The sequence below is a fragment of the Magnolia sinica genome, chromosome 12 (assembly GCF_029962835.1).
Source record: "Magnolia sinica isolate HGM2019 chromosome 12, MsV1, whole genome shotgun sequence".
Lineage (NCBI taxonomy): Eukaryota > Viridiplantae > Streptophyta > Magnoliopsida > Magnoliales > Magnoliaceae > Magnolia > Magnolia sinica.
Genome location: NC_080584.1, coordinates 61,435,094 through 61,459,089, shown reverse-complemented (window position 1 = coordinate 61,459,089; position 23,996 = coordinate 61,435,094). Strand labels below are relative to the sequence as shown.

Genomic DNA, 23,996 nt, shown 5'->3' with positions numbered 1-23,996 from the left:
GTTGCCTGAGCCCTCAACCCTAGCCCAACCAGACTGGGGTTTCGGTCTAGGATTTCTAGCCCAAGCCCAACCCGACCAAATTTTTTGGGTTGGGCGGGCCTGTCAGGTTCAAGTTGAGTTCGACCCAAGTTGCACCCCTAGTGCCCATGACTAGTTTAGCTTGGCCTATGATCACTTGCACATGCCAAATGTAAAAACATGCTGGAAATTGTAAGTGATTTCAGTCCGAGTTTTAAAAAAAATATATAATAATAATAATAAATAATAAAAAAATTCCCATTCTAAGTAAATAACTAAATCATGGATCTAATCTCACCCATATACATTATGTGCATGACCCAAAAGGCCAAAATCTCATTTCAAGAGGTTCTGGTGAGCTCTTCCAGGGGACTTTTTGCTTCTGTCTCACACATTCATATCATCAAACGATTGGAAAGAATTCACATTTAAGCCCCATCATTAAAACATACATGTATAACATAATATGTATAATGTATTAGAGATATATATGGGCATGGGCATGGGCATGGCTGGTACTAGCCCCAGGTCAGCCCAAAATAGTTTAGGCTTTTATATCTTAGCCCAAGCCTATCCCATGGGCCCAAGAGGCATACCCACATCTAGCCCAAAAACCTGCCCAACCCAAAAGCTCAAGGGACAACAAACATTTGGACGGTGGTGAACGGTACACCTGTGGGGCCATGCATTCGAATTTGGCAGCATGTACACGTGGGAACACGTGTTCTCCATATAACTAGCCCTTTCGCTTTATCGCATACATGCCGTTCATACATTTTGTCAGCTCATTTAAGGGCATGAGGCTAAAAATGATGCAATTTAGAATATCAGTTGGACCACATGGCGGTCCATGGTTGAACGCCCACCTTTAAAATATACGTACTTATCAAAATTTCTGAAAGGAATTCTTACCTTAAAGGGGTCACTTACCTTTCGTGATGAAAATAATAAATCAGAGATGCGCCGTTGAGGCTCTGATACCACTGATGGTATGTGGAAGTGTGAGCCCTCAAGATCTGACGGTCTACACAATATGGAACCTTCACAAATTCGAAGATGAATGGTCCAGATCCAGCAGTTCACCTATTCACTACTGAAGCAGATGGGTCTAATTACCCCTCTGATTCTATGGTATAGATGGCTTCGGATTACGATCTATGACTTAGATCATCCCAAGGTCAAGTCTTTCACGAGCCAGCGTTATCCTATTTATAGGAAAGGATTAGGAGTTTGGATGAGACCAGAAATCATCCCATCTTATCCCTATCTCCTCATCTAAATCCAAATTCAAACTTGAATCCAGAAGAGGCCTAAACTCATGGGACCACCCACTCATGGTTGCCCACCAGTGGGCCCACTAGCCTATGTCCAACAAATCAGAATTCCCTTGAGAAATATTTAGATCATACATGGCATGTGTGATTAGGCAATTTGACGAATGATTCTCATTTCACACTAGCAAGCATCTTTGGGAGTCTCCCCTTGACTTGCACGATCAAACAAAGAAGCGATGGAAACATTGGTTGAAATAAAAGTCATGCCATGCATAAACATGATTATTATTGCCTTAACAATAAGAGTTACAGGAAGAAACTGATCTGACTTGAAGGATATGCACGTGGCCGGGTGAAAACCTTCCGAAGGTTGTCTAAAGCAAAATAGTAGCTGTCTAAAGCAAAATAATAGCATGAATAGATACATGCATCGACGAAATAGAAGTATAGACCTCTCCAATAGCGGTTGATGTAGAGAAGTGCTATGAAAACCGAGAACGATATGGTGCATGACACTGAAAAGCATGCATAGAAGATAATGTCATATCCATCCTCCTCGTCGCCTGACACTGTTGGCATTGAAGGTGGTAGCGGAGAAGTGGAGAAGCAACTCTTCAGTGGTGGTCCACAGAGTAGGGGATTGCCTTCGTAGCTGGTTTCTCCAAAGGTGCCAAACGGCCCCTTCATCAAGTCCGGTAGGACGCCGGATAAGTTATTGTGAGAGACGTTGAATACAGATAAGAAGTTGAGCTCAGTTAGTTGAGGAGGAATCTCCCCACTCAATCTATTGTCAGAAAGGTCCAAGCTCTCAATCTATTTTAGATTTGAGAAGGTTTCTGGAATTGGTCCACTCAATTGATTGTGGGACAAGTTCAATGCATGAATATCAGTTAGATGTCCAATTTCAGGAGGAATTTCACCTGTTAACTGGTTACATGGCAGATCTACACCGGACATGAAGTACAGAACATCGCCCTTGTAAGTTTCAGACCTCTTCTTTGTTATAAACTTCACTTCTTCCCAATCTTTTATCAAATGTCCACGCATAAAAGCCACCATAACTTTAATTTGGTATCCAGGCAGCACAATGGATATACCGATTCCGTACGTCGATGGAGAGACAACAAAAGTTGAGAAGTCAGTTACTCTTGCCCTCCCGAATGTCATTTTACCAAAGCACGGTGGTATTGGACCAGAAAGATTATTCTGTGAAAGATCTAATATGCTGATGTTCTTTAGTTGAGACAACTGCATGGGAATGTGACCTTGCAAATTATTTCCTCCAAGTAGAAGAACCCTTAAATTTGGAAGTGTACCAATCCAATATGGAATATTACCAGAGATGTTGTTGTGGCTGACATCCAATGTAACAAGGGAGGAAATTTTGGATAAAGCATTTGGCATCAATCCTGTAAGCTCATTTCCTTTCAAATGTAAGAATTTCAGAGATAGATTGAAGCATGAAGGTATGGGACCAAAAATTTCTTTTTGAGAAAGGTCAAAAAGCGAAAGACGAGAGAGGTTGCAATACTCAGCTGGAATAGGACCTTCCAAATAATTTTCTGCCATGGAAAGCCACATCAACTTAGAAAAGTTCCCAATCTGTGCAGGAAGACGACCTGATATGTTGTTTTTACCAACATCCAAAAACTGTAGATATGGGCTTTTGAATGTACCAGCTGAGATCTTCCCGGTGAATCGATTGCCATCCAAATACAGATGCTGTAACTGAGTCAAGTTTGAATGAGTCGGAAACACTGGGCCTTGAAATCTATTGTTTGATAGCTTCAAAATTTCCAATGAGATGCAACCCATGGCCAATTGCTCTGGTATTTCTCCTGAAAAATTGTTTCTTGACAAATCCAAAGAACACAATTCTCTCATGTTACCCATTGACAGAGGAAAGGTACCATGAAGAGCATTTGTAGAATGTTTAAGTATTCTAAATTTGGAAGGCAGAAACCGATATTTTCAGGAACTTGTCCATAGATGTGGTTGCTGGAGACGTCCAGAAATAATGCACTTAGGTTGTTAGAATGAGGTGGCAGATGGAATGGGCCAGCTAAGGAGTTGCTTCCTAGGTCTAGCTTCTGTAGTCTTTCATTATTCTCTAACAACCAAGATGGGAACTTTCCCTTGATGTTGTTGTGGGAAAGGTCCAATTCTATCAAGCCATATTGGCTGGAAAGGAAGCTGGGAATGGTACCAGTGAGCTTGTTGATGTTGCAGTTTGATAAGAGGAGGACTTTCAACTGGAATTTAGGAACCCAATGTGTGGATTCAGTTTCAACCTCTAACTGATTGGGATAAGTTATAACATAGCCATCAGGATATCTACCGTTGAGTACTGAAAGTCTCACAACCTCGAGCGCGGAAGGATTAGCAGATGAGCTAAATGAGAGGGACCCCTCAAAGCGGTTGTAAGAGAGAGAAAGGAACCGGATCATTGTGAGGCTAGAGATGAGAGATGAGGAGATTTTCCCACTGAGCCTATTCTGAGAGAGATCAAGTAGTTGGATGGATGAGAAGTTGCTGAGACATGGAGGTAGGCTCCTTTCCAATTCATTGCCGCGAAGATTCAGTTCTTGGAGATTCTCAAGATTGCAAAAAGCTGCAAAAATGAAAATGTAATTAACTTATCACCACAAAATTCAGTTGGTCATAAGAGAAATGATCATGTGCTCTCAATATTGTAATAAGAGTTATAGTGTTCTTAAGTACTATGAGTTAGAGCTTATAGTCCAATCCATCGATCTAAGTTGTTGGTTACATCAATGGCATCTTTCGTGGGCTACCATGCAAAAAATTTCACGAATTAGATGATCCGATCAATTTGTAAGTTGACATTATATTTTATAGCCATCCATTTCCCCACCCATGGATGAAAGTGATGCTTTAAAACAACAAGTGCCTCATGACCAAACCTACGAATGAGACGCTCGCTTGCAACATGGATGGGCTAGAACATCTGAATAGTGTGGTTTTTTTTTTTGGTTTTTTTTTTTTTCATGGTTGCCATGTATTTTGGATCCTCTGGATCGATTGCTTGGACAGTTCTAATCATTTTGTTTTACTATAATAACAAAGCAATATAGATCCATATGTGAAAACAAGGCACTGTAAATGCTTTGCACCATAGGCCCCTTGGATTAGTGATCCAGACAAGGTAGTGGATGTATCTGGGGCTGTAAACATTTCACGCCATGGGTCTATGGTTTAATTAATGATCCAGTCAATGATCTGATCTACTTACCATCTAATCATGCATGTGGGTCCCAAGGTGCATATGGCCTCATACGAATTTAAATGCACCATGACCATTTAACCATGAATGTGTGGCCCATTTTACACTGTGCAACTGATCCAAAACATTGACCATCTGATCATAATGGGCATTTCTTGTGCTGCATGTGGGCCATTTCATGTCCTAAGATTAGCTGGCAAGACATAATGGCCCACAGTTTTGTCACACGGGCGGAGTCATAGGAAGTAGGAAAAGGAGATTCATATTTTTTCGAATTTGGAGGGCAATCCAGAATCTTATGTGGGGACTTCCGAGATTTATATGGAACCCCTACTTCATTGATCAGGTTATTGTTGATGCTAGGACCTCAGGCCAAAATATCAGCCAGATACACAACTTCGGTGGGCCATTCCACACGGAACAATGGGGTAAGATGACGGCCATATGTTTGTGTATGGGCCAATATATTTAATTAAACATATTAATAGGTGCAACTTACTAAGATGAAGAGAAGACACAAATTTATGTGAAATTCAAGCTGGCAACACCATGTGAACTAAAGGTTTTAGCAGAAACTTTACATTAACCATATTTTAGGCCTAAAGAAGTTTGGGATTTTTTGTTTTTTGGTGGCTAGCAGAGGATTCATGATTGTTTACGAATATGTAAAATTCTTGTTTGTTGCAATCTGATTGGGCTGCATCATCACACATTGCATTTAATGCACTGACAATGTCAGCAATATCGTGGACCAATCAAGCTGCAGGAAACAGAAATTTCCTATTTGAGGCTAGTAGAGGATTCAGATTGTTTGCAAAGCATGGTAGGCCACACAGTGCTTGCTGTTTCTTGCCATGAGTGTAGCAGGGGTTATCAACGATTCCAATTGGACACAACTTGTCTCCAAGCGTCCGTAACATAGAGGCAGAGGAATCCCTTGTAACCCCAAGTGAGGCCCTCCATGATGTTTTTGTTATATCTACTCCGTTCATCCGTTTAGATTGCTCATTTTAGGATGAGCCTAAATACGAGGAAGATCCAAAACTCAGGTGGGTCACACCTCATTTTAGGCACACAGATTTTGCTGTTTCCTGCCTAGAAAGAAACAGGGGTCATCAATGATTCCAGTTGGACACAAGTTGTCTCTGAGCCTCTAACGTAGCATTAGTGGAATACCTTGTAACTCCATGTGAGGCACACTGTGATGTTTATATACACACACACACACACACACACAGACTCTGTCCAACCGTTTCGATGGCTTATTTCTCGGACATGCAGATGGAAGATCCAAAACTCAGGTGGGCCACACCTCAGGAAACAATGAAGATGGAAATGCCCACCGTTGAAGTTTTCTTGGGTGCCATAGAAATTTTGGATCAATCTGATGTTTTCTATTTTTCCGACATCCCGATGGGAGTCACCTTATGAATAGGTTGATTGGATATAAAGAGCACAGTGGGCCAAGCCACCGTTTCGTGAGGTCTGGCCCACTTGAATTTTGGACCTCCATCATGTTTGGGCTGATCTCCTGAAATAAGCCAGTGAAATGGATGGACGAAGTGATTATAACACAAATGAATACAAGCGGCACGATGGACGTCACAAAGCTTGGTTGCAAGACTCCTATAAACCCAGGTTACAAGGCCAGATCTATCCATCCATGCAGCAAGTCCACAGCTGCCTCCCTTTAACAGACGAAGTTGTGGGCAATCCTTCAACAGCCCGTGCAGCCCACAGCTCCATGGGGCCCACTATGATGTCCATCTGACATCTACTCCAATCTGTTTCTGGAGGTCATGTTAGGATGTGATCCCAACAATGTGGAAGATCCAAATTTTAAGTGAGCCACACTACAGAAAACAATGGGAATGGAAACACTGACCATTAAAACCTTTACAAGCCCCGGATCCTTATATTCCATCCAAGCTGTTCATAAGGTGGATTCCCATTAGAGGCTGTAAAAACATAGAAATGATCCTGATCTAAAAGTTTTATGTGCCCCAATGAAGTTTTGACGGTGGCCTTTCAATCCCCTGAATTTCTTGAGTCAAGGCCCACCTGAGTTTTGGTTCTGCCTCATTAATCCTCATCCCTCCGAAGGTAAAATTTTATCAAAATTGTCCCTGCCAATGTAAAATCGAAGCGGATGTCACATAGATATGACTTTGTGCCCAGGACTGTATGAGGCCACAGATGTCCATGACAAATCCACTCGGTCCTTTGTTTTTAAATACTACAATATGATATAATTCTAAAAATCAGGCAGATCCTAAACTCAGGTGTCCATCCCGAAAGAAAACAGTGAGAATGGAAACGTCTACCATTGAAACCTTCACAGAGCTGACCATGACGTTTACATTCCATCTAATTTGTTCACAGTGTTGATTAGATGTCTTCAAAACATAGGACTTTGATCGATTGAACCTCGGGCTTGATTGATGGAGAAATGCCATTTTTTCTAGTTTGCTTAATGGACAGTTTTGGCCATATTCAATCAATCAGACATATTGGCTCAATCAATCAAGGGTTGCTCAATCAACGTTAATCGATTGATGCTTCGACCTACGGCGTGTGTATTTTTACGCAATTGCGCAAATTGTTTCTTATTTTTGCTCTAATACAATATATATGGGTATAATGCGGGATTTTTTTTTTTTTTTTACACACGCACACACACACCACACACTCACGCTAGTGGAATTTCACCACCTATGGGTACTCGAACCCTTGACTGGGAGTTGAAACTCCTGGGAGTCTACCACCCGGGCAAGAGTAAGGACCCAGGTCTAATGTGGGATTATGATTATGTTAAGCATTCATTAAGATTGAGAGGCTTGTTCTACATGGAGAATGGGATTTGGAAAAGGATTCTCACATATGTAAGTTTGATTCTAGCTCTTGTAATTTATATTTTTTCATAGTGGATTATTATCACTTTGTATTGTAGGTTTTTCCTAGGAGAGTTTTTTTTCACATAAATATCGAGTGTTCCAGTACATGGCGTTTATCTTTTATGTCTTTTATTCAAAATTGGGGTTTGCTTCTGTATCTCCCAACAAGTGGTATCAGAGTTATACGTTGGGATTCGAGTTAGAATCTGAAAGATGTCGATAAAACGATTAAACATTAAGTATGAAATTAAAAAGTTCATTAGTAAAAACAACTTTAAACCATGGAAGGTGAAGATGAGAGGTCTTCTAGTTTAGCAAAGATTCAATCGGCACTCCTTGGTGTAACAAAGCATCTTGCATCTTTGAACGATGAAGAGTGCGAAGAACTAAATGAGAGAGTGAAAACCTAAATTCAATTATTCATGTCCGACAAGGGCCTTTATAATATCATTGATCAAAAGATCACCGTAGGGCTTTGGATGAAATTAGAAAGCTTGTACATAAAGAAATCACTCTCAAATAATTTATAATTTAAAGATGGTAAATGTGTCTAATATTAATGAACACATCACTGCATTTAATCAATTACTTTGCAAACTGTGGAGTCTGCATGTGAAGATTGTCAAGGAAGATCAAGACATAATTCTATTGAATTCCCTTCTAAAGTCTTAAGGGAGTCTCATAGACGCTATGTACCTGGTAGGGAGACCATAGATGTCGAAATTATCATTTCAATCCTTCATTCGAAAAATTTGAGAAAGAATGACAGTGGTAATGGTTCCTCTACATATACGTTGGTTCTAGGATAAGAAATGTTGAATGGTAGAAGGAAAACTCGAATCTCGGTCCAAGTTAAAGGGTACCGAAAAGATTACGTGCTAGAATTGTGTAAGGATGGGGCATATGAAGAAGATTTGTTAGAATCATAAAGCCACGAAAGGAGAAAAATAAGATAAAACGTTGAAGGAGGCCAACACAATGGTATCCAGTGATGAGATGGGTAGTTGCGACACTCTAATCACATCCAAATCTGGGTATCTCAACAATGAGTGAATTTGGATTTGGAGGCTGCATACCATATTACCTTTTGACGGAGTTGGTTCACCAGTTACGGCGAGTTAAATGGTGACCAGGTGTTTATGGTAATGACTTTTCTTATAAGTTTGTTGAAATCAGATAAGTGCACATTAAGATGTTTGATGAAACGGAGCACATCATGATGGATGCGAGACACATTCCTAAGCAAAAGGAGAATCCGATGTCCCTCGGGCTCTTGATGCACTTAGGTGTAAATTCATCAAATTTAATCGTGTCCTAAAGTTTTCAAAAGGGATACTTGTTAAAACTTAAATATTGCATAGTTACCCTCTCTTATGCATTATTTTCCCTTGCATTCAAGTTCTAAATGAGTTTAATTAGATATATTTTCTATAAGCATGATGATTTTGAAGTCTGAGTTGAATACATGCCAAAATCGATGGATTAGAGCTCAAAAGAATTAGAGAATGAAGAGTTGAAGTATGTAGCCTTAAAATTGAAGATTTCAAGTATTAAAAGTCCAAGAAAACCAAGTACCAAAGTGGAGGATGTAAGATAAAGTATGTCGAAGAAAATTAAACAAAATCATCATCTCTTGATTTCATCAATAAGAGTTTGATACCATCGACAGGCCATCGATAGGACTCAATGCAATCGAATCTCATTTCGAGAAACTACATATTTTCCTGGATGATTCTTCAATCCCATCAAAGAACCTTCGATCATATCAAGAAATACTAGAATTTTGAAAGTTAGTTGTGTGACAGTTACTATGCATTCTTCAATTCCATCAAGCACTCTTTCAATTCCATCGCCAGACCTTGATAGGTCTTGATCTTATTGAGGACTTCAGTCAATGATGCGTGAAAATGCGTAACTTTGAAATTTTTCTGGGGCGGTGTACAATTGTGTCTTTGAATCCTATAAATAGAGGTTTCTAAGATGTCTCTAATCATCAATCTAGTGTTTTGGGAGTGATTTTTGGCAAAGGTGAAGCTCTTCCAACGTCATTCTTTATCTACAATCCTTCCTTCCTAGTTTATTTTTCTTTTATTTTTTTAAGAAGTTAGCTATGTTAGGCTAATCTCTTAGCTAAGGCTAAGGGATGAACCTCTTGATGAATGTTGATATATATTTTTTTTAAGGGGCAAACGGCGGCTCAGATTCCATTCAACTTCAAAAAAGATTTACATTCGGGGAGGCCCAGGAAAATTTTTTGGGCCAACCTATCATGATGAAATTGAACAAAACAAAAAACTAAATACAAGAGCCAACAAAAAAATTGCAAGGGGGTTAGCTACCCCTAGTCACACCCAGCCCCACCTTATTAAGGAAGATCAGCCCTCTGATCCTAGACAGGATCTCAGCCTGAGTGGAGAAAAACATGTAGGACTGGGATTCTCTGCTAAGACGAGCCAATGCGTTGGCTGGATAATTCGCTTCTCTAAAGATATGTACAACTCGAGACTACCCCATCCTCATGAGGGCGTTTATCTTGCTCAGCCAAAATCTCCATTTCCACCCAGGCTTTGGAACCCCATTCAAAATGTCAACTACCAGCTATGAATCTGAGTCCACTATAACCTTAGCAAAGCCCTTGCTACAGTAGAAGGCTAGGCCGTCATGAATGGCTCGGAGCTCCGCACATGTATTTGCGTCGTGCCCATACCATTCGAGAATGCAAAGAGAGCATCTCCCCTATCATTACGACAGATACCTCCCCCACTTGAGGAGCCTAGATTGCCACACGATGAGCCATCAACATTGATTTTTACCCAATCTGAGCACAACTTGTCCCAACAAACCCAGGACGGCCTAGGGGGACGATTCGACGGGGCAACAACATTCGACATCCCCGGGGAGGGGAACATGGCGGGCGCAGGACCTTAGGGCTCTCGACTCGGCTAAGTGACCAAGCCGATCCACCACATCACCTTGTATCTCAGGGCAGAGATGGAGCACTGACGACCGTCAAACAAGGCTGTGTTCCTGGATTTCCACAACTCCCAGCATATGAATAGAAGAGCCAGCCTCTTCTCCTCAGTGGAATGCACACTAGCAGAAAAAGAGTTGTACCACTGCCTCAGTCGAGCCTCCAAAGACGGGGACGGCAACACGTTGACGCCAAAAAATGCCCCGATCTAAGCCCAGAGCGCCTGCGCCAACTTGCTGTCCAGAAAGAGGTGGGTGACTGTCTCAGCCGCTCTCGACTCGTTCCCGCAACAGACACAAGCGGACTCCATCCACCGGGACTGCATTATGAAGTAGCCTCCACACAAAGATGGAGATTCTAGGAGGCTACTTTGAGTTCCATAACCATTTGGACCAAGGCTGAGCTGGGCGACGAGATCTTTTGATGTCCCATGCCGAGCTAACCATAAACTGCCCAGAGCTTGATCATGGCCAGAAGGAGTCCGGCCAACCTGATAAGCAAAAGCTCGTATGGAAAATGAAAATCACAACCTCTTGGGGTAAGAAACCAAAAACAGAGGAAGGGGCATAGGGACTGTTTGGGCCCAGAAACTCGCTGACTTCCATCTCCTACAACTCAAAGGGAATAGGCTCCTGTGTGAGCTCCGAAAGGGGGCCCAACCCTGTCTAATTATCTCTCCATAGATTAAAATTACCCTCTCCAATCATACGCTGAACCTGGGGGCATCATAAAAGGCACTTGGGACAGGATCCGCTTCTACAACGGTGAAGCAAAAGCCGTAGGCTGATTAGGTCCGACCGAGCTAACATCATAGTGATAATTGACAGACATGAAGGAGGCCCATAAGCTGTACTCTTTAGCAAAAAAGATTCCCCAAGCCATCTTTAGGTGGAAAGCTCTCATAATGTCCCCCAGGCGACGGACGCCCAAGCCTCCCTCCTCTCTCGGCGCCACGATCATCTTCCAGCTCTTCCAATGAAACTTCCGCTTCCCCTCGGCCCAGCCCCAGAAGAAATTGGCAAAACTTCACTCCAAGGCATTCAGAACTTTGGCTGGGATATGGGCAACCGCCATGGAGTGGACTGGGATACTTCCCAGTACATGCTTTACCAAAACCACTCTACCAGCCTGTGAGAGCACTCTGGCCTGCCACCCTCTGATACGACTTTCAATCCTATTCACCAACAGCTAAAAAATGTTGGATTTCAGCCTCTCTGTTGACATTGGAACCCCAAGGTAAGAAGAGGAAGAGGAAGTCCTGGCAATGCCAATCACTCTCTCAATGGCCCGCACCCTAGAGGCTTGAATCTTTGGAGAGCAGATAAAAGAACTCTTTTGAAGATTAATGCTTTAGCCCAAGGATTCCTGATAGGAGTCAAGGAAATCCTTAATCGCATGTAAGGATGACAAGCCTCCATTAAGGAATAGAAGCGTTTCGTCGGCATATAGGAGGTGTGAAATCCTTGGGCACCCCTTGCGGGCCTTCAACATAATGCAACAACCAAAATCCAACACCACTTAATCCCCGTGCTCAACACCTCAGCGGATGAAATGAAAAGGGCAGGCAAGAGCGGGTCCCCTTGCTGCAGCCCTCTAGATGACTTGAAGAAGCCAACTGCTTCACTGTTAACTATAAGGAGAACCAATTGCTTTTCCCAACATTTCTCCACCATGTTGATCCACAAAGGACTGAAACCAAAGCGCACCAAAACCTGTTTGAGAAAACCCTAATCTATCCTATCATATGTCTTCTCCATGTCCAGCTTGAGAACCATATTCCCACCCCGGACCTTCTTGGGCAACTCCCGAAACAATTCCTAGCTAAGAGCAATGTTTTCTAAGATCGAGCACCAAAAACTGATTATTAAGGAGAATTGAAATAGGGGTCTCAATCTACCACAACCATATAAAGTTGTATGATTGAAAAGTGGAAAGATTGGGTGTACATTTCAGTTAGAGTGGGTGCGGATGTCATTTCCTTGGAGTTGTTATTACCACCCACTTCGATGATAGATACACCCATACTTTCTGCCTTTTTTAAAAAAATAAATAAATAAATAAATAAATAAAATTTTATAGCCCCACTTGTACCCCTCATCTTGAGGCCAGATCCAATACAAACAGTTCTACATTAAGCTTGCAGTACAAATTGGCGTGTGAGGCCTACTGTAATGTTTTAATGAGATCTAATCCGTCCATCCTATGGTGATCGAAAACTAGGCTGATCTTATAAACTCAGGTGGTCCAAATCACCGGGAACAATTGGGATGAGGATGGCCAATATTAAAAATGTTCTAGATTATATATAGGGCCTATTGTGTTATGTACATTCCATCTAATCCCATTCAAAAGTGCAGGATGGAAGGATGCTAAAAAAATCAAGCCATTCTAAAACTTAAGTGGGTAAAAAATGTGACTTTAGAGGTTTAAGACATGATTTTACATGGTGAGGCCCACCTAAGTTTTCAATTGATATGAGTTTTAGAATCCAAGGATATTAAGAGGGAGCCCACTTGATGGATAGATCGGATTGACCTGCAAATCGATTTGTAGGTTAAACTTAACGTAGAAATGTTTCTATTGGAGTTGGCATCCTCTTGTTAGGCATCGTGGTACTTACATGTGCCTTTTATTTATTGAATGGGAACCGTTGCTTTATTTCCTTATGGGAGTTTGTGGTCCAGGGACCATTCATAGTGGGTTCCATATTATCAACGGTTCAGATCATTAAACACTGGGCTCACCGACTGAAAATTCCAGCTGTATTCCGTACAATGATAGGCCCGAGCATTGGATAGTACCTCAGCCGAAACGCAAGTGCGAATGACGAAGATGCCCTCCGTTACGGGAGAGCTAAGGTCATTGTCATCAGGCAGGGGGCATTTTGGTCAAAGTAGCTTAAGTATATTGTAAGACGTGGCCCACTTGGAAGAAGAGTCGTCAACGGTCCAAATTCGACAAAGAAAAAAGTGTGGACTGATTGGGTGGTGAGAGGTGTCTCATCAGCCTGATGTTTGGGGTATGGTCCTTCAAAATCCGTGCCTTCGAACTTGATTGCGTGCTTATCTGCCACGTGTGTCGATGTTGCGTTATTATCTTAAGAGGAATTATGATACTCGAGCCCATAATCCCATGCATGGTTCCTCCGGGGTTGATTTCGTACAAGAGGGGTCCTTTTTTCAGCAATCAAAACCTTTGATACGGTGGGCCCTACCGTGGATGGATGACTCCCCAAATTCCGTATTATGAAACAATCTTAGCCCTTGGATCTGTCTTCTGCAAACAGACGGTTAGGAAGAAAACAATGCAATGCTCCGCAGTCAAAGGGAAAAAAAAAAGAAAAACGTTCTTTTCGGTAGTACCCTATTCACCTTGGTTCCTATCAAGTGGACTTTCTCGATCATCAATCTGTGGCCCCCACATCTACAAACCAAAGGCTTTAGTGTACTTTGAATATAGTCTTCAAACAGACGCGTTGCTGTCAACGGGCCGGGCCTGGAGTAGGTCTCAGCCTTGAACTTCTTCGGGCCGGCTGATTTTAAATTCGGAGTTTTCAGGGCCAAGCCCGGCCCATTGACACCCTAGCCCGACGGCCAAAGCACCGTATTTTCCATAGCCTACGCTACCATCTAACTTGCGGACATCGTACAATATTTCAAGTCTTATTAAGAGCAATGTTTTATAGTACTTGGGGAAAATGGAACACACTTACGCTACCAAAAAATCGAGCAAAGGTTACTGACTTTGAAAGTTTTTGGGTACGAATTAAATCCGTAGCAATTATGCTACGGATTTAATCCATAGCTAAAGCCTAATTAATCTGTAGCTAAAACCTACTTCCTCACCAGAACCTTATTAAATATTTATAATGCTTAAAGGTCTCTATGAGGGCCATTGAAATATTTGTGTTTGATTTAAGCCACCATAGGGTTACTTTGTCAGACGATGTTGTACTTGAGGGGTATATTTTGAACATGAGATAGGTGTAGTTTAATCATTTTCTATAATATTGTAAATATACATAACCTATAGGGCTCTTCAGTGTAATTACAAAATTTAGAACCCTGATTTGTATTCAAGATTGTAACAAGGGTTTTCAAGAATACTATGAGTCCTAGAAAAATAAAATTAGTAAAGTTCTTCTATCCAACTCTTTGATTTGATTCAGGTGATTACAATCATCTGTCCAGAATAACACTCCCTTTAGGCCATTGATTTGTATCCTCAATGTCACTTTTTGAGGTTTCACGTGGTCATAGATAGAATGCTAAAAACTTTTATGTAAAGGTTTTTATTCATGTACATTTTGGAAGCTTGGGTTTTGGTCATACGATGCATCACAATTTCAGTGTGTTCTTTACAGGGTCTGAGATGCCACTTAACCACCTCTCATGATTTATTCAACTATGAGTTTTGGGTTGGTAAACTTCAGCACTTTCAAATGTGACCACATTTACCTACCAAAAATAGTAATTGAAGTAAAGTAAGAAATGGTTCTAGTAGTTCAATGTCAGAAGATAAGCACAAATTCATTGGTGCAAATTTGGGTTCGGTTTTATGCCTTGAAACTTGATTCTTGTAAATGAATTTTGATATCTTGGCATGTGCTTGGCTGCTATGTTTTTGGACATTTGGCAAACCATCAGCTTGGCTAATATGCTTAAAGATTAACTGCAAGTAAACTAACATCTTATGTATATGTTTTGATGCAGGACGAGTTTTACAAAGTTGGGCCAAGAATTCCAACTTAAACCTGACCTACAACCCATTAATGATAGTGTTTGCCTAGCTCCATATTTCAAGTTGAATAACATAAATTTCTTGCTAAATATTTTCTATTTGCTCTGTTTTGTAGGGATTTCCAGAATAATTTACTTTTAAATATTTCAAGCACTCTTGATCCTCATGCAAACGTCACCATCATGTAAGCTTTTATTCACATATGCACCAGCATCATTGTATAGCATCATGAACTAAAAGTTAACTCTATCAAGTTGTTTGAATATTAGATTGATAGGCTTTTATTGGACATTTGAAATGAAAATATTCATGGTCTTATTTTAGAATTTAACTATCCATGAATGGAAAGTTAGGAATATTGTGCAAAATGGAAGCAGCATCGCTGCAAATGCTAGAGGGTTAAACACGAAGAGTGATAATGGGTTGGTTGGTAAAAGTGTAGCTGTTGGTGGAAGTGGGAGTGGTGTGGATCAAAACCGGTTTGCACAAAGAGAGGCTGCCCTAACCAAATTCCGACATAAGAGAAAGGAAAGATGTTTCGAAAAGAAGGTAACTGGCTTTCAATTGTGTATTTATCTTTTCTACAAGGGAACATTTGATAGCTTAAATAACTTGGGAAACATAAGCGGATTGCCTAAGATGCACCATGCCAAGAGGCTCACAGTATGATTTGCATCAAACTATTTTGTCAATCCCAAATGTAACCCCATGTACCTACCAATTGACACATGTGAAACACTCAAACAATGCATCAGGTGGGTGTCACCATTCAACCAGGCCCATCATCAGGTCAGTTTATATATATCAGGCAGGCCACACATGTTTGTTGAATGTGGAACATCAGCAATTTTTGAGCTCTTAATTGTTTCGTACATGTGTTGCCGCCTGATGAAGGATGGCCTAATTTTTGTGCCCATTATCTACAAGTTGCACTACCAAAAAAAGGATGGTAGATTTTGTTTTCTCCTTATATAGTAGACTTTATTTTTTCAAAACTTTGTTAACAACAACAACAAATACCTTGCTGGTGAAGGTACATCTCTTGTCAAGAATGCACATGTGTAGTTCATCAAACAATACATTATATGATATTGTGTGCATGATATCTATGTTATAATTTTCCTCATGTATTTTGCTTAAAATCCATGTTTATGCATGATTCTCGTGCATTGGCATGGATTTGGGCCAAAAAAGATCGAAATGAAAAATTTGAGAAAACAGGGGAGATTTTCTTTTATAAAGTATGTATTTGGGACCAATTGTTTATGTATTTACTCCATTAAATTTGCTCGAAATTAATGGAGAAGACCCGGATGTGCGTCGGAGCTATTCGGATGAGCAAGGGTCCTTGGAAGGTGGGAACCGCTGTTATGACCATGATGAAGCTGTCCATTTCCTATGAACAGCATTGGAGGGACCTGGCCATTTAGACAGGCCGTGTTTATGTATTTGATCGAAATTAATGGAGCAGACCTGGATGTGCGTCGGAGCTATTCGGAAGAGCGGGGTTCCCTGGAAAGAGGGAACCGCTATTATGACCATGATGAAGCTGTCCATTTTTATGGACAGCATTAGAAGGGCCTAGCCATTTGCGCCAGATGGCCGTGTTTATATCTGTATTTGCAGGGATCATACCCTTAACCTAAACCAAAACCTATGACCTAAAACCTTAACCTATAACCTAAACCTCAACCTTAACCTAAACCTAAACCTTAACCTAAAACCTAAAACCTAAATGTATTCTCAAATCCCTAAACCTAAACCTACACCTAATCCTAATCTTAACTCTCTAACCTAAACCTATACCTAAACTTGAAAACCCAAACATAAATCCGATCCCGAACCCGAACCCAATTTCCTAAACCTAAACCTTAACTTATTCTCAATTCCCTAAACCTATATCTTATAACCTAAACCTAAACTTAAACCTAAACCTTAACCTATACCTATAACCTTAACCTAAACCTAAACCTTAACCTATACCTATAACCTTAACCTAAACCTATGACCTTAACCTAAAACCTAAATCTAAATTAAAACATATAACCAAAACCTATATCCTAAACCCGATCGCATTCTCAAATCCTATAACCTATAATCTAAACCTAAACCTAAACCTAAACATAAAACCTATAACCAAAACCAAAACCTATAACCTAAACCAAAGCCAAAACCTATAGCCTAAACCCGAACCCATTCTCAAATCCAAAAACCTATAACCTAAACCGTTAACCTATAACCTAAATCAAAACCTATAACCTAAACCAAACGTAAACCTAAACTTAAACTTATAACCTAAATCAAAACCTATAACCTATACCTAGAACCTAAACCTAAACCTATAACCTAAACTCAAATCCCTAAATCTAAACCTAAACCTAATCCTATAACCTAAACTCAAATCCCTAAACCTTAACTTATAACCTAACCTAAACCTATACTTCTAACCTAAAACTATTCTCAAATCCCAAAACCTATAACCTAAACCTATAACTTAAACCTAACCTTTCCCTAAACCTATAACCTAAACTCAATTCCCTAAACATAAACCTAGACCTAAACTCAAACCTATAGCCTAAACTCAAATCCCTAAATCTTAACATATAACCTAACCTAAAGCTATACTTATAACCTAAAACTATTCCCAAATCCCAAAACCTACAACCTAAACCTAACCTTTCCCTAAACCTATAAACTAAACTCAATTCCCTAAAGCTAAACGTACACCTAATCCTAATCTCAACTCCCTAACCTAAACCTAAACAAAAACTTGAAAACTCAAACTTAAACCCAATCTCAAACCTGAACCCGATTTCCTAAACCTAAACCATAACCCATTCTCAAATCCAAAAACCTATAACCTAAACCTAAACCAAAACCAAAACTTATAACCTAAACTCGAACCCATTCTCAAATCCTAAAACCTATAACCTAAACCAAAAACAAAACCTATAACCTAAACCCGAACCCATTTTCAAATTCCAAAACCTATAACCTAAACCTAAACCTATAACCTATAACCAAATCCTATAACCTAAACCCGAACCCATTCTCAAATCTCAAAACCTATAACCTAAGCCTAAACATAAACCTAAACTTTAACCTAAACCTATAACCTATAACATAAATCAAAACCTAAACCTAAACTTAAAACCTAAGCCTATAACCTATAAATTAAATCAAAACCTATTACCTTTCCTTAAACCCTAACCTAAACCTATAACCTATAACCTGAATCAAAACTAAAATCAAAACGTAAAACCTAAACCTATAACCTATAACCTAAATCAAAACATATAATCAAAACCAAAACCAAAACCTATATCCTAAACCCGAACACATTCTCAAATCCTATAACCTATAACCTAAACCTATAACCTATAACCAAAACCAAAACCTATAACCAAAAGCAAAACCAAAACCTATAGCCTAAACCCGAACCCATTCTCAAATCCAAAAAACCTATAACCTAAACCTAAACCTTAACCTAAACTGTTAACCTATAACCTAAATCAAAACCTATAACCTAAACCAAAACCAAAACCTATAACCTATAACTTAAACCCGAACCCATTATCAAATCCCAAAACCTATAACCTAAACCGAAACCAAAACCTATAACCTAAACCCGAACCCATTCTCAAATCCCAAAACCTATAACGTAAACCTAAACCTTAACTTAAACCTATAACCTATAACCTAAATCAAAACCAAAACCTATAACCTAAGCCCGAACCCATTCTCAAATCCCTAAACCTATAACCTAAACCTAAACTTATAACCTAATCCAAAACCTATAACCTAAACTTGAACTCATTCTCAAATCCCAAAACCTTTAACCTAAACCTAAACCTTAACATAAACCTATAACTTATAACCTAAATCAAAACCTATAACCTTAACCCGAACCCATTCTCAATCCAAAAACTTATAACCTAAACTAAAACCTAAACCCATTCTCAAATCCTAAAACCTATAACCTAAACCCGAACCCATTCTCAAATCCCAAAACCCAAACCTAAACCTAAAACCTAAACCTAAACTCAAATCCCTAAACCTAATCCTATAACCTAAACACAAATCCCTAAACCTTAACTTATAACCTAACCTAAACCTATACTTATAACCTAAAACTATTCTCAAATCCCAAAACCTATAACTTAAACCTAACCTTTCCCTAAACCTATAACCTAAACTCAATTCCCTAAACCTAAACCTAGACCTAAACTTAAACCTATAGCCTAAATTCAAATCCCTAAACCTTAACCTATAACTTAACCTAAACCTATACTTATAACCTAAAACTATTCCCAAATCCCAAAACCTATAACCTAAACCTAAGCTTTCCCTAAACCTATAAGCTAAACTCAATTCCCTAAAGCTAAACCTACACCTAATCCTAATCTCAACTCCCTAACCTAAACCTAAACATAAACTTGAAAACTCAAACTTAAACCCAATCTTGAACCTGAACCCGATTTCCTAAACCTAAACCATAACCCATTCTCAAATCCAAAGCCCTATAACCTAAACCAAAATCAAAATCAAAACTTATAATCTAAACCTGAACCCATTCTCAAATCCCAAAACCTATAACCTAAATCAAAACCAAAACCTATAACCTAAACCCGAACCCATTCTCAAATCCCAAAACCTATAACCTAAACCTAAACCTTAACCTAAACCTATAACCTACAACCAAAACCTCTAACCTAAACTCGAACCCATTCTCAAATCCCAAAACCTATAACCTAAACCTAAACCTTAACCTAAACCTATAACATATAACATAAATCAAAACCTAAACCTAAACCTAAAACCTAAACCTATAACCTATAACCTAAATCAAAACCTATTACCTTTCCCTAAACCTTAACCTAAACCTATAACTTATAACCTAAATCAAAACCAAAACCAAAACCTAAAACTTAAACCTATAACCTATAACTTAAATCAAAACATATAATCAAAACCAAAATCAAAACCTATATCCTAAACCTAAACACATTCTCAAATCCTATAACCCATAACCTATAACCTAAACTAACCCCTATAACCTAAACCAAAACCAAAACCTATAGCCTAAACCCGAACCCATTCTCAAATCCAAAAAACCTATAACCTTAACCTAAACCGTTAACCTATAACCTAAATCAAAACCTATAACCTAAACCAAAACCAAAACCTATAACCTAAACCCGAACCCATTATCAAATTCCAAAACCTATAACCTCAACCGAAACCGAAACCTATAACCTAAACCCGAACCCATTCTTAAATCCCAAAACTCAAACCTAAATCTAAACCTAAACCTAAAACCTAAACCTAAACCTATAACCTAAACTCAAATCCCTAAACCTAAACCTAAACCTAAACCTAATCCTATAACCTAGACTCAAATTCCTAAACCTTAACTTATAACCTAACCTAAACCTATACTTATAACCTAAAACTATTCTCCAATCCCAAAACCTATAACCTAAACCTAACCTTTCCCTAAACCTATAACCTAAACTCAAATCCCTAAACCTAAACCTATAGCCTAAACTCAAATCCCTAAACCTTAACCTATAACCTAACCTAAACCTATACTTATAACCTAAAACTATTCCCAAATCCCAAAACCTATTACATAAACCTAACCTTTTCCTAAACCTATAACCTAAACTCAATTCCCTAAAGCTAAACCTACACCTAATCCTAACTTCAACTCCTTAACCTAAACCCAAACCTAAACTTGAAAACTCAAACTTAAACCCAATTCCGAACCTAAACCCGATTTCTTAAACCTAAACCATAACCCATTCTCAAATCCAAAAACCTATAACCTAAACCAAAACCAAAACCAAAACTTATAACCTAAACCCGAACCCATTCTCAAATCCCAAAACCTATAACCTAAACCAAAACCAAAACCTATAACCTAAACCTGAACCCATTCTCAAATCCCAAAACCTATAACCTAAACCTAAACCTTAACCAAAACCAAAACCTATAACCTAAACCAAAACCAAAACTTATAACCTAAGCCCGAACCCATTCTCAAATCCTAAAACCTATAACCTAAACCTAAACCTATAACCTAAACTAAAACCTATAACCTAAACCAAAACCAAAACCTATAACCTAAACTTGAACTCATTCTCAAATCTCAAAACCTTAAACCTAAACCTAAACCTTAACATAAACCTATAACCTATAACCTAAATCAAAACCTTTAACCTAAACCAAAACTAAAACTCGAAGCCATTCTCAAATCTAAAAACCTATAACCTAAACCAAAACCTATAACTTAAACCTAAACCAAAACCTATAACCTAAACCCGAACCCATTCTCAAATCCCAAAACCTATAACCTAAACCTAAACCGTAACCTAGTCCTATAACCTAAACTCAAATCCCTAAACCTTAACCTATAACCTAACCTAAACCTATACTTATAACCTAAAACTACTCCCAAATCCCAAAACCTATAACCTAAGCCTAACCTCTCCCTAAACCTATAACCTAAACTCAATTCCCTAAACCTAAACCTACACCTAATCCTAATCTCAACTCCCTAACCTAAACCTAAACCTAAACTTGAAAACCCAAACTTAAACCCAATCCCGAACCTGAACCCGATTTCCTAAACCTAGACCATAACCCATTCTCAATTCCCTAAAGCTATAACCTATAACCTAAACCTAAACTTAAACCTAAACTTATAACCTTTCCCTAAACCTTTAACTTAAACCTAAACTTAAAACCTAAATGTATTCTCAAATCCTTAAACCCAAACCTACACCTAATCCTAATCTCAACTCCTTAACCTAAACCTAAACTTGAAAACTCAAACCTAAACCCGATCCCGAACTCGAACCCGATTTCCTAAACTTAAACCTTAACCTATAATTAAGTTCCCAAAAAACTATAACCTATAACCTAAACCTAAACCAAAACCCATAACCTAAACCTGAACCTATAACCTAAATTTAATTATAACCTATAGCCTAACCTTAACCTAAACCTATAACCTAAACCTAAACCAAAACCTATAATCATATGGTGAGACCATTTCTTTTGTGTCAATTTCATTCCTCTTTGAGTTTTTTTTTTTTAATTCATTAAGAAAAAAAAGTGGTTATACGTGATGCACTTCTTTCACTGTCTTTCTTTTCCCCATTGGGCATTCTAATTTATAAATGACATGACTGTTTGTACGATGATGGAATATACGAAGCTGTTGAAATTTCAGGGTGAAGTCGAGCACATTTCTCTAATGAAAATAAAGATTTGTATTTTCAGCATTATTGTAATTGTAACTGTAATTGATTGAATGAAGGATTGTAATTGTAATTGATTGAATGAAGGATTGTAATTGAATGAATGAATGATGTAATTGATTGAATGAATGATTGTAATTGAATGAATGAATGATTGTAATTGAATGAATGAATGATTGTACAGGTGGTAATTGAATGATTGTACAGGTGGTAATTGAATGAACAAATGATTTAATTTTTCAATGTACAAAATAGCTACGGATATTGACCGTAGCCACTAATCAGACAGGTGTAGCCTTTTCAATTTTGGTATATTGCTACGGACTTTTAGCTACAAATAATATCCGTAGCTGTTTGAAGTTTTTGCTACAGATATAATTCCTACGGATTATATCTGTAGCTATTTAACCTATAGCTACGGATTAATCCGTAGCCACTAATCAGACAGGTGTAGCCTTTTTAATTTTAGCCTATTGCTACGAAATTTCAGCTACAAATAATATCCGTAGCTGTTTGAAGTTTTTGCTACAGATATAATTGCTACGGATTATATCTATAGCTATTTAACCTATAGCTACGGATTAAATCCGTAGCCATAGGTTCCAGACCTATTGTTATGGCACCTACGATGACGGTCGTGTTACGAACTAGCTACGGACTAAAACCGTAGCCATAGGTCTATGGCTATAGATTTTATCCGTAGCCTTTGCCCCTTTTTTAGATAGTGTTACTTTTTGAAAGACAACAGGAAGAACAAGAATAATTCAAATCATTTTTATTAAGAGAAATATTCTCTAACATGCCAGACGAAATTAACTGAAGTAACCGATCGGAATGTGAATGACCCAGGCGAAAGTGTCATAGTTTCCACAATTTATTTGCCGAAGAAATATCTGATGAAGAAGGAGAAAAGAAACAACGAGCCGGAATGACAGATGGATCAAAATCCAGCACATACAGACGACCATGCAGCTTACCCCTCCCAAGTACCTTCCCTGTCACCAGATCCTGCACAAAACAACAGTTGGGAAGAAATATGACTAAACAGTTATTGAATGTGAGTTGACCGACAGAAATTAAATTGGAGGAGAGGTTAGGGACATGAAACACATCACGAAGGGTGAACTGGCGATGAGCAGAAGGAGAGAAATTCAATGATCCAACAGACTAAATAGGTAGTCTAGAGCCATCCGCAGTAGAAATAGCTTGATTGCCAGTGTAGGGACGAATGTCACAAAGATGGGATACAGCATCGGTCATATGATTAGAAGCACCTGAATCAAAGAACCATGTAAAAGATGGGGATATACCTGACATACCAGCCGCAGAAAGGGCTTGAACGATTTGCTGGAGCATCGTAAGAGTCAACGGAGATGAAAGACCTTCAGCAGAAACAGTGGATGTAAAATCACTAACAGTCGGCTCGAAAGAAATAGTAGTAGTAATAGCAGAAAGAGTACGATCACGGCCACGACCACGCATACCACGTCCACGGCTGGAAGAAGATGCATATGCACGTGTACGGCAGTCTTGAATACCATGACCAGTTCCTCGACAATAAGCGCACCATTCTTTGCATTGAGAGACAAC

At 39.0% G+C, this 23,996-nt stretch overlaps 1 pseudogene; it reads right to left on the bottom strand.

The window, feature by feature from the left end:
• Positions 1-1,579: 1,579 nt before the first annotated feature.
• On the bottom strand, positions 1,580-4,057 carry LOC131221478 (receptor-like protein 1; annotated as a pseudogene).
• Positions 4,058-23,996: the final 19,939 nt, after the last annotated feature.